The sequence below is a fragment of the Macrobrachium rosenbergii genome, chromosome 10 (genome assembly GCF_040412425.1).
Source record: "Macrobrachium rosenbergii isolate ZJJX-2024 chromosome 10, ASM4041242v1, whole genome shotgun sequence".
NCBI lineage: Eukaryota > Metazoa > Arthropoda > Malacostraca > Decapoda > Palaemonidae > Macrobrachium > Macrobrachium rosenbergii.
Window position 1 is genome coordinate 64,522,207 of NC_089750.1, and position 12,500 is coordinate 64,534,706.

The window sequence follows — 12,500 nt, forward strand, 5'->3', positions numbered from 1 at the left end:
GGCTTCACCCCTTCTGATTCCTTTATGTACTGTACATCGCTTATGCCATTGCTGATTTCATGATTTAGTCATTATGTGGGCTATATGACTGTTTGTTAATTCCTTTTTAGTTTTCTGTAAAAGAAAACTATTGTGCCGGCTTTGTCTGTCTGTCCGCCCTCAGATCTTAAAAACTACTGAGGTTATAGGGCTGCAAATTGGTATGCTGACCACCCACCCTCCAATCATTAAACATATCAAATTGTAGCCCTCTAGCCTCTGTAGTTTTTATTTCATTTAAGATTAAAGTTAGCCATAATCGTGCACCGGACAATGGTTAAAGTTTCATGGGCAGCGGCTCATACAGAGTTATACCGAGACCACCGAAAGATAGATCTATTTTCGGTGGCCTTGATTATATGCTGTAGCGGCTGTACAGAAAACTCGACTGCGCCGAAGAAACTTCGGCGCATTTTTTTACTTGTTATTTATTTGTGATGTATTTGCTAGTCCCTCCGCTAACTTTCTTGTCACACATGCGCATTCTGTCCCCTAGAAACTTTCGTAGCTAGTTAATGGCAAACAATAATAGTAATAATAATACTAACAGTTGCATTTTGAAAAAATGATTACACCTAATGTAATACCATTTTACAATGCGTTCCTTTCAGTTCATAGCACTTTTGTATCTAGGGGCCGTTTAAAGTGGGATATGGACTGCTGGTCTGGTAACTTTTGGGGTGTGAAAAGGATTCAGAACTTCTGCCCTCCCTGTATGCAAACTTATGTACATATATACATACACACACACACACACACACACACACACACACACACACACATATATATATATATATATATATATATATATATATATATATATATATATATATATATAACTTTTTTACGTTGACTTATTTTCAGTATAAATGGGAGCAGGTACTTACCACCAAACATACGTTTCGATATTTTTTGAACGATATTTTTCATACAGTACACAAAGGCGTATAGATCTAAAAATAAATTTTCCACAGACCCAGCGAGGAAGCGCTTAGCGTTATTCTATAAAGTTTTTAAAACATCCTTTCACATTTCCTCAGCAATCTACTCACAGGGGAAGTGTTTTAGCCTTTCATCACCATGGCATACATTTTCCAACCCTTTGACACTGGCCAAAAATAGCTATCCTCAAGTTATCGGGTCCAACCAGCACACCAGCGAAGCCCCAGGTAAACTATCCAGGTAGTTAATGAGATTACCTGATCCGGGAAGGTATTTGGTATGCCTGGTGAATTACCAGGCACGCAGAAACAAGTGTTCTGTCGCTGAAATCTACTAGAACACGAGTATTAACGAATCGTCTTCTTTTATTGTTGTTTTATAATAGAAATTCTCTTTGAAGTTGATGTCAGTGCTATTGTAACGTTTTGTAACGTCTGTTAATTAAGTTTTACGTTTGCTAATGTTAACACTAATACTTTTGCTGTAAGCCTGATGCATTTTTTGAGTGTTCATAGACCAATACTACATCCGTTCGTATAACCTCCGAGATAAAACTAAATGATATTTTATGTATATGTACATATATATACATATACATATATACAATATGTATGTATATATTATATATATAAAACACACACATATATATATTATATATATATATATATATATATATATATATACATATAAATATATATATATATATATATACACATTGCGTGTATGGATGTTTTACCATTCCTCGTTTTCTTTCCCTTCCTTTGAGTACTAGCTTCTCAAACAACTAAACAACCCAACTGTCGTCGACAAACATCTGGAATTTTCTTTATCTTACACTTCATTTTAATATTTTAATAACTTCCTATGATAAATCACCCGACCCACTGATAGGCTTCAACGATTTGAGGTCATTAACGGAAATTCTTTTACGAAGGAAACTGAGACATGTAAGTAATATTATCTTCCCCCATCTTAAGTGACTCATAAGGTTCCCTTGTCGTCTCAGTTGTCAGGGTAATCAGAAGATGCCTATAAGCGTTTTCTTCGTAAAAGAAATATTCATTCGCATGTGACATACGTTCATTTCCATGCTAATGGATAAAATATTCATTCTTATGTGACATACGTTCACTTCCATGCTAATGGATAACTAAAGACTAAATCCCTTTCTGATGGCCTGACAATTCAAGATTTATCTGATGGGTAATAAGGTCGAGAAACCTTCTTTATATTTACTATCTATTTGGATTCAGCCAGTCTTGAGCTGGCACGGGCTCTTGCTCTTCAGCAGCCCGTAAGATTTATATTTACTGATTCTGAGCTGAGCCGGTAGATTTTCCGTCTTCTGACTTGGCCTGTTCACCAAACACAGTAACAAGCTCCACCGCAATTGTCTTACTACGAAACTCGGTGTTTGGTAATGCTCTATTTAGTATAGAAACCTGAACATTTGACAAGCGCGTTCCGTAATAACCGAGTGTCGGTGATGCTCCAGTGTTTAAAAGCACACGAACCAGATGCATGTACCAAGAAAAAGGTACGACTCGTTCAAGTCAAGCATCAGGTCCTTTTCAAAAGTTGATCCATTCTGAAAGGAAAAAAGGACGAAAAAAAAAAAAAAATCGGGGAGCGGACTCCTCTTCTTAAAAAAAATCATGGATGCACATCCAGGTTCACTTTGAAATCTGAACACCTCTTTCACTAGTCCATGAATCCACAAAATTTTGCCCAATTTAATCATCGACTTTTTGAGAAACCTTGTGAACAGACAGACAAGAGTGAATGATGACCACCCTCCAACCTCGTTAGCGGAGAAACTGAGTTACCACAGGACCGCTCCCTTGCGGAAACTGACATGGCGCCTAACACAACGTTGTCGGTGGCGGGAAAAAGTTCAGCCCGCAACCTCCACTGTCGCTTTTATCTGCTCCCACGCTTTCCTGTCTCCTCTCCTCGAGACCGTACGGACTGTCTTTCCCACGGGAATACTGGTGATACAGCGCGAAGACACATGACACATAGCGGCGATGAGATAACGCACATATTTGGAATGGCGTAATGTTCCGAAGCGTTGCCGAGATGTATTACAAAAGAATTCGGCCGTTTCTGTTCTCTATGGAGTGACCTTTCCCGGGCTATGATTAGTTACACTGCTGATTACTCTAACTCGATTCGCGGAAGACTGCTGTTATCTGTTATCAACACTATCAGATAGGAGCATTTACAAGATAAGTTTTTCGTCATGTCATGCTCACCGTGATACTGACAAAGCTTGCGTTTCCTTCCATTTTCGTAACATAACAACATGGTTGTGGCAGGCATAGAAAGTCCCACCCGAGATAATACTGTAGTAGGGATTGCTTTTCATAGCTTGTACGTCGTTAATAATGGGTGCTTGGTAATCAAAACGCTTAATATTCTTCTGAGTTTTCCACTGGGATTCACAAGTCAAAATAAATCATCTGAATTCTCCATTTCCGCACTGTGCCATAGGTATCGAAGTTTACTTAAATTTCTTTGCATTCTAATTAAGATCAAAACAATAACAATTTCACCGAATGCCCAGAACAGCAAGAACCATCGCTGACATAAACTCAAGCTAAATCTGACGACACCAACGATTTATATTCACGCGTCATCGTTAAATTTTCCTACTTTGGCTTTATTTCGTGCTACTAAAAACCGAGTGAAAATAAATATAGTCCGAATTTTACTTACAAAGTGATATAAATATAGTCGGGGCAACGAGAGGGAGAGTCTGCATCAAGCATTAGGTGAGCTTGAAACATCACAAGGCTATCTTTGTAAACACCTGAATCCACTCAAAATAGATACAACAATAAGACAATTAGGACTTCACAGGGAGAGATTCAGGAAGCCCGCACTTCACAACAGGTGAACTTGAACTTCGTCCCATGACGTCTGTTCTACGGGTATACCAGCATTAGGAAAAGAAAATAGAGTCATTCATCTTGTGACAATCGTCATTGTGATTAATGTCTCACATTAAGGGGTTAATCACTAGGGTAGGCTGTGTCACCTGTTCCCCCAGGTAACCCCTGAGGTACCAGACCATCAACCTGAGTCCTCATTGATACAGATTGGTTATAAATTAGGACTAAGTTATTATAGAACGCACAATCATTTAACTGATTTACTTAAAATTGGAATCGATTTATTGTAGAGCTAATGATTAATGCCATAATCAGTGTTCATTACGCTATTTCATTAGACAGAAATTGAAATCACTTAATGAGGCATTCCCTTCAAACCCCTTCTAATAATAATGATTAAAATAGTAGCCGATATTTTTGTTTCACATCCATTTCGATTAAAACTGATGAAAAACTTAAAATTGCAGAAGTTCTTTGTGCAACAACTTTTATCGAAATTATTTTCCTGGAAGCAATACCAAAGTTAAAAGAAAGGAATAAAATCTGCTGGTCACATTCACGAAAGTACTATTACATAGTATTAGGAACTCTTTCCCTTATACCTTAGCTAAATTTACAGATATGTTCTGATAACAGTTCCAGGTTTATTCGTCGCGATATTATGAATCATTTCATGAAATAATATCAGAATCCTGTCCTATCATAATACAAGGCGTATAAGAATCTCACAGTTCCCAGAAGTGTTGACAATATTGACTTTCATCAAATGATTTGTAATTCCATTGTATTGACTTGTTATTTTTGCTAAGAATCCACAGGATATAAATTTTCCGTCACAAATACAACTGCAATGCAGGAAGGGGTCACGTTTCTTGCCGGCCATAAGCCCAAATAAAAAAAAAGAAGAAGAAGGAAGTTTGAGGACAAAAAGATCGTTACTGAAACATGCAGCACGTCTCAGTTGTCTTGATCTTGGAAGTAACATTTGTATATTATTTTTTCCTTTTCCGTTATTTCCAATTCCATCCCATTTGGTTCTATTTCTTTCCCCCAAATCTTCTCAGTGAAGTTAAACGGAGATTATGGATGTGCCCATGTCTGTCTGTCTCTCTGTCTATAAGAGATCCCAAAAATGATTAATGATTTCGATGACATTTTACAGGAGCGCGGATTTTGTGCCAAGAGTTGTTTAAATTCTGAGATGCGTCCATATTCAGGTTTTTTTTTTTTTTTTGAAGTCTTGACCTCTCTGTCAAAAATTTTTAGCATAAAGAGGCATTGGAACGATAGTTCCTCATTCTATAACTTAAAAACATGTTTTATTCATACATAAACGTCTAACTGTCCTCCTGTGTTATTTCAACATTAAATGTTCTTATTGTAGCGTGTATTTGTATAGCAGGAAAAAATTTGAATAACAGTACTAAAAATCCCTTGAGCATATGCTTTGAAAATACATCTGTTGATAATAACAGTTTTGAATATTATTAAAGATAAAAAGTTACGGAAATTCTCGGACAATTACTGCATGTTCTTTTTACAGGAAATAAAAAAACTTTTATTTTCTATACGCCTTCATCTACTCCTCGCCGGTCTGCATTGGTTTCTTTCTTTCCTATAAATATGAGTTATCATTTCATAAAGATAAACTACTTCCGGCAACGAAGCTGGACGGAGTAAATGAACTCACCCACGCGCTTGTTTGTCTGTTCTCAAGATCGGAAGTTGGTAGAAGGATCTTAATGAAATTTTGTGGATGGCTGGGGTATAGGGACCGAGGAAGAGTTTGTTTAATTTTGAGATGGATACGCGCCGGGGTTCCCCCGCCCCTTGTATGCCGGAGGTGATAGTTTTTTTGTTTTTTGTTTTGTTTTCTGGTTGGTAAAGACTTTAGCCAGGGAAACATTAACATGAATAACCATGGCTTAAAACAGGTTGACGAATGCCTATTCTCAAGATAATTCAGATCACAAAGTATTTTGTCAGTTTTCTTTAAACTTGATTTCATACCTTAGAGCAGGCGTTCTTGAGAAGGCTTCCAAAGGTTATTTAGACGGGTGACAAAAATGTACATATACATACATATATACATACAAACATATAAATACATATATTATATACACATACGTGTTATATATACATATATATACACATATATGTATATATATGAATATATATCTATATATGTATACATAGAGAGAGAGAGAGAGAGAGAGAGAGAGAGAGAGAGAGAGAGAGAGAGATTATGAAATCTTAATTACCTGAACAATAAAGCCATTCAATTTAAACCAAACTAGCCTACACTATTTTAATATATTACGTTACTTTGAATTTATAGCCATTCTGTACATCCAGTGTCAGGTTCACAGACGTACTAGTAAATGAAACGGTAAAATACGCTATCTGAAGATAATCAAGCAACGTCAGTACTAAAATTACTACATCAGAAAGGAAAATCATTTAACCGGTCTAACTTTAAAAGGCGGGGTTTTTATCAATCAGATAAAGATTTATTCACTACCGCGCACACACACACACACACACACACACACACACACACACACACACACACACACCCTTCCAGCAGTGACTAAACTTGATGCTGCCAGCCATATCTCTGCCTCTTTGTCATTAGAATATAAAAACACAACTGGCTTTCAAATCGTTTTCCACCCTGCCTAATAATTCATAAATATCTATATTCCGATTATTTGTATTCATTATTTTCGTCAGTATTTTGCCTTGTTCTCCAGGTTGCTTTTCTCTTATTTGCAGTAATGGCATTTTATTCCATGGGAATTTCATTTCATTTTTACTACTACTGCTACTTATAATAATAATAATAATAATAATAATAATAATAATAATAATAATAATAATAATAATAATAATAATAATTTTTCTCACAAACGTTGAACGTAACATTTGGCAGAAGTTTGGGCGAAATGCGTATATACGCAACAGGCACAAAGCAGTGCATAATGATTTTATATTGTTACTTGATGTTAATGGAAAACTGCACCTCTGGAGATACTATTCCAATAACGAACTTAATCAAGACCTTGAGGGCTTTTGTTATTGTCCTAAAACATTTATATATTTTAAAAAGGTTATTTTTTCTCCTGTTGCATTGACTGCGTAAAGCAAGCCCGGCGACGCAAGAGGATTGTGCGCTAAGGGTCTTCGCCCCTTTGGTGATGACAGACTCGTCTCTTTAAAAAAAAAAAAAAAAAAAAAAAGTCCGGCGAAATCAATCGTTAAAGTATAGAGGAAGGAAGAGATTTCGGTATTATTTTGTAAGTTGCCAATACACGGTATGAAATTGTAACCTACATTTTTTAAAATAGCTCTTCATTCTCGTTATTTTGAACCCTATAAACACTGTGCGCAAATGATAAATAAAAAATTAATCGAATTACGACTTATAAGGTAAGAGAATGCCGCCCCCACCCCCTCCATAGCTAATAAGGCAAAATTGTAGCCAGTAAACACCCCTAAACTACGTTAGATTGGTACTTTTAGGTTCTTTTAGCGCCAATTTTGTATGAAAATTCCAAAATGGTTTCTTATGCAAAAATGGCTGGCTGGAGTCTTGTTGCGCAACTTATAAAATTTTACTGAGATTTCCACACTCTGGATGTATATCACAAGGCGGACTAATTAAAAAGCGAGTTTGTGACTTCAACGCAGCACCTGTGGAACGTCCGACGTGTACAACAGTGTCCTATATATTCCTAAACTCGATTCATTAGCGAGGACGTCACACAGTAACATCTATTTTTGTCCAGAGGTCGACGCGGCTTGCTTTGACAATAAAGTTTCCCAGTGACAGAACGCACACGGGTGGCGACTGCGCTGCGGAAGTCAATAATGGATAAAATATTAATGAGGTGTGGGTTTACGAGCGAGATTTAGGTGGGGATCGCGTGTGTTTTATCGGACGTGACCTTCCTACTGTTATGGGTCGTTTCCTTGTTTTCGAAAAATCAAGAGAGGCTGTAAAAGGCTGGCTGGCCCTTGAAACCTTTCCCAGAGAACTGCATATCGAGGTTTTGATACGCCCCTTACAAACATTACCAAGGAATTGTACGAGTAATTTGCGATCACTGAATTCAGTTGATCTCACAAGCATTTCAAAGAAATTATTGCAACAAAAAGCCTTGGGAAATCTCTGACGTCCTTAGAAATTTCAAGGAGTTTTAATAAAAGTTCTCGACAAATCTTTCATCTCCCGGGCATTTTCAATGAACTGTAATCTGAACTTCTTGACAAACCATCAGTCTGAGAAGCAACTCAAAGAAATTGTCATCTACGGTCTTAATACTCTTTAATGTAAGAGGCATTTCCACGGAGTTACAATCAAGAGCCATGAGAAATCTCTGAACCTTAGCGCCATCGATAAATGCATATCTTGCCCCAGTATCAAAGAGATCTAAGAAATAAACGTCATCTATGAAATCCATAAAAGATAAGTGTGCTGGGCTTTAACGATTTGTCATTGGGGGGAATGGACGTGAACTCTAACTTGTTAGTTACAAAACTCATAATGAACGTGTCTTGCTTTTAATGTTCGCGCAATTTTGGGGGCTGGTTATTTGATCAAAAGCGTGACAGTCAAGTTGCAGTTTCCAAGAGTCACGGTCACCAGGAACAAAGTGCATCTTTCCTCGTGTGTGAGTGTGTCTGTGCGTGTCGTTGAACAAATTTTCGGGGCAGAATGATTTATTTGCAAACCTCTCGTCAATCCTGATAAAATTTCCACTATCCTTACCCTACCTTGACAAAATTCTTCAGAGCTGGATTTTTTTTTATCCAGTTTATGTTCCATACTTAAATGCATACGTATGCACAAGCATACACAGATGGTAAGCCTAAATGTTTACGTAAGCAATACAGTGAGCCACAGAACTTGAATCTGTCATATCCATTTCAATACAATTTGGATCTTTAAAATAAAATATCATTTAAATACATTAATGGCGCTGTATAAACCATTATATCATTAAGAATATCTTTTAATAGTCAGGCCCCTTTATTCCTAAAGATTTATAAGATACAAATTCTTAAATCTCTAGATTAAGTGATTATTGCAGTGTTATAAGATTCAACAGATTTATTTCCTCTCTACGACAAACATCATTCACAATACAAAAGTTCCACTACACACACACACACATATATACACACACACACACACACACACACACACACACATATATATATATATATATATATATATATATATATATATATATATATATATATATATATATTTATATATATACATACATATATATACATATATATTAAATAATTATGCATTCATACACCCAAGCTCCCTACGACCATCCAGGAATCACTCGCAGCAGCGACAGACAGAAGCCATAGAAGGGCATTCTACTTTAAATATACACGCTTAAGCCACGGGAACCCTGATAAGCTTATTTGAAAGGGGTCTCAGTTTTCAGGCGCCGCTGATCTTTCGGTGAATCGCAGTATATGGATTCAAGGCTGGTTCGTCGTGTAACCCTTGCCGCTCTCTCCGAGTCATGACTCAGCCAGCCTTCCCCGTGACTCAGAAAGTTCCCTCAGACACGCTCTTCCGAGTTGATTTACTGCGAGAGATTCGTGGGTATTTATTGGAGTATGTCAGTGTATTTTATGTACCTGACTTTTACTACTGGGAGATATACGTATATTTACTGCAGTATATCAGAGTAATTTTTTTGCTATTTCATATGTTTGACTTTCGAAAGATTTGTGAAAATTTCTTGCAGTATGTCAGTTTAGGTTTTTGCTCTTTTATACTGAGAGATTTACGGATATTTATTGCAGTATGTCAGTGTATTTTTTATTATATATATTTAACTCTTACTTTTGAGGGTTATACGGTTACTTATTGGGGTATGTCAGTGGATTTATATATTTTATGTTTACTTGTAAGGGATACACGGATATTTATTGCAATATGTCAGTGTATTTTATACAATTTACTTTTACTTTTCAGGGATATACGTATATTTATTACAGTACGTCAGGGTAATTTTTTCCTATTTCATATATTTTACTTGTACTTTTGAGAGATATACTAATATTTATTGCAGTATGTCAGTGTAATTTTTCTATTTCATATATTTTGCTTCTACTTTTGAGTGATATGCTGATATTTATTGCGATATGTTAGTGTATTTGATATATTTCACTTTTACATTTGAGGGATTTGCGGATGCTTACTGCAGTATGTCAGTATATATTTTACTATTTTATACATTTTACTTTTACTATTGAGGATATACGTATATTTTTTGGAGATGTCAGTGTATTTGTTTCCATTTAATATATTTTACTTTAACTTCTGAGGGATTTACGGGGGTTTATTGCTGTATGCAAGGGCAATTTTCTTACTATCTTATGTATCTTATGTGAAAATTATAACAACAACTGGGAATCTTGATATACATTTAAAGAGGAAAATAGGAATGCAACTGATTATTAAATCACTTTTGTGATACTTTAAAGGGCTCTATGGCTATTTATTGCAGTACACCAGTTTAATTTTCTTACTATTTTGCATAATTTATGTAAAAACCTTAAGAGCAATTGGGAATTCTGATATACATTTAAAGATGGAAATAGAAATGCAACTGATCATTAAACAACTTTTGTGCGTGCCGTACATTTTATATATCGTACACTTCATGTAACAAATAGAAGACCAGTTGGCTTATAGTATTTTATGTTTTCTACGTGAGAAATAAGAGCCACTGCGAATCTTGGTGTACATTTAAAGATGGAAACAGAAATGGAACTGATCACTGAATCTCTTCTGTGAGTTCTGTGCATCTTATATTTGGTACATTTCATGTATCAAATATAAGACCAATTAGCTTATCTTATATATTTTATGTCAAAACTGTAGGAGCACCTGCATGGGAACTTTGATATACATTTAAAGATGAAAATCCAAATAAAACTGATATTTTGTACATTGCACGTCACAAATATAAGAGCAATTGACCATTGGTGGTCTTTACATTATTATATATGCAAATTGTATTTAAAGATGAAAGTAACTGAAACTGGTCATTAATCATTTTTCGTATTATGCAGTAATTTTCAGAATAAAAATTAAGATTAAAAGTAGCTATTATGATCGATCATTAATAATTTCTACTTTTTAACATTAGAGATAAATGATATCAGTCCAATATGTCATCAATAAGCTTTTAATTCATCTAAAATTAAAGACTCGCAGCTATCATTATTAGCCATGATTTTTGTATATAATAATGCTCAATATGAAAAATAACGAAACCGGTTAATGATTTATTAATCACTACCTTAAAAATTTACGTATACTAAATGCAATAGGTCATTAATAATATTTTTAATTAAATAAAACTGTTAAGTATTTTATACAATTAATGGTAAAACTTGCGTAATGTCCATTAATTTTCATTATGCATACATATTGCATTTATACGTGCATATATATATATGAATGAATTTTTATTACATCACCGTGATTCATATACAAGCATTAAGCTACAAACGTCCTTTAATATCCAATTCACTCTACCTCGGGAATAATATATTTTCGTATATGTTACCCGAAGGGGAATTTTTTATTTTTTTTTTAGTTGATAATAAGTTCGTCGTCTCGTGGACTCGAACCACGGAAGACAAGAGGTAGAGTGAATTGGATATTAAAGGACGTTTGTAGTTTAATGCTTGTGTATATGTATATATATATATATATATATATATATATATATATATATATATATATATATATATGCATATATATTATATATATATAGAGAGAGAAAGAGAGTATATATATATATATATATATATATATATATATATATATATATATAGATAGAGAGAGAGAGAGAGAGAGAGAGAGAGAGAGAGAGAGAGAGAGAGAGAGAGAGAGAGAGAGCTGTAAGGGAACATATTACCTTATGAATTTATATTTCAGCGTTCATCAGTTTTATTAGCAAATACTAATGCATCCGATTTCTGTTCTTTGTTGCTATTAACTACATGTACGTATTCTGGTCTCGCCTGTTCTGCTGCTGTATCTATTTGCTTCTGCTGTACATTTTGGCATTACATTCCGTGAACAGTGAAGAATTAGAGGAATTTATTTCTGGTGATAGAAATTCATTTCTCGGTATAATGTGGTTTCGGATCCCACAATAAACTGTAGGTCCCGTTGTTAGGTAACCAATTGGTTCTTAGCCACGTAAAATAAGTCTAATCCTTCGGGCCAGCCTTAGGAGAGCTGTTAATCAGCTCAGTGGTCTGGTTAAACTAAGGTATACTTAACTTTAACATTCCGTGAATACTTGCAAAGTATAATATGAGGTCCTTGGGTAGTGTTATGAGAATACATGACACATCATGAATAATAATAATAATAATAATAATAATAATAATAATAATAATAATAATAATAATCTTGCATACGAGAGGAAACAGTGATAATAAAAAGTAAATAACAAAAAGACCAGCAACTACGCTTCCTTATTCCCACAGTTCAATAATCTTGTCATCGACTTCCTGTCGACAGCCCCAAAGTGCCTATTTTTATTATGGTTATTATTAACACAAAGTAAG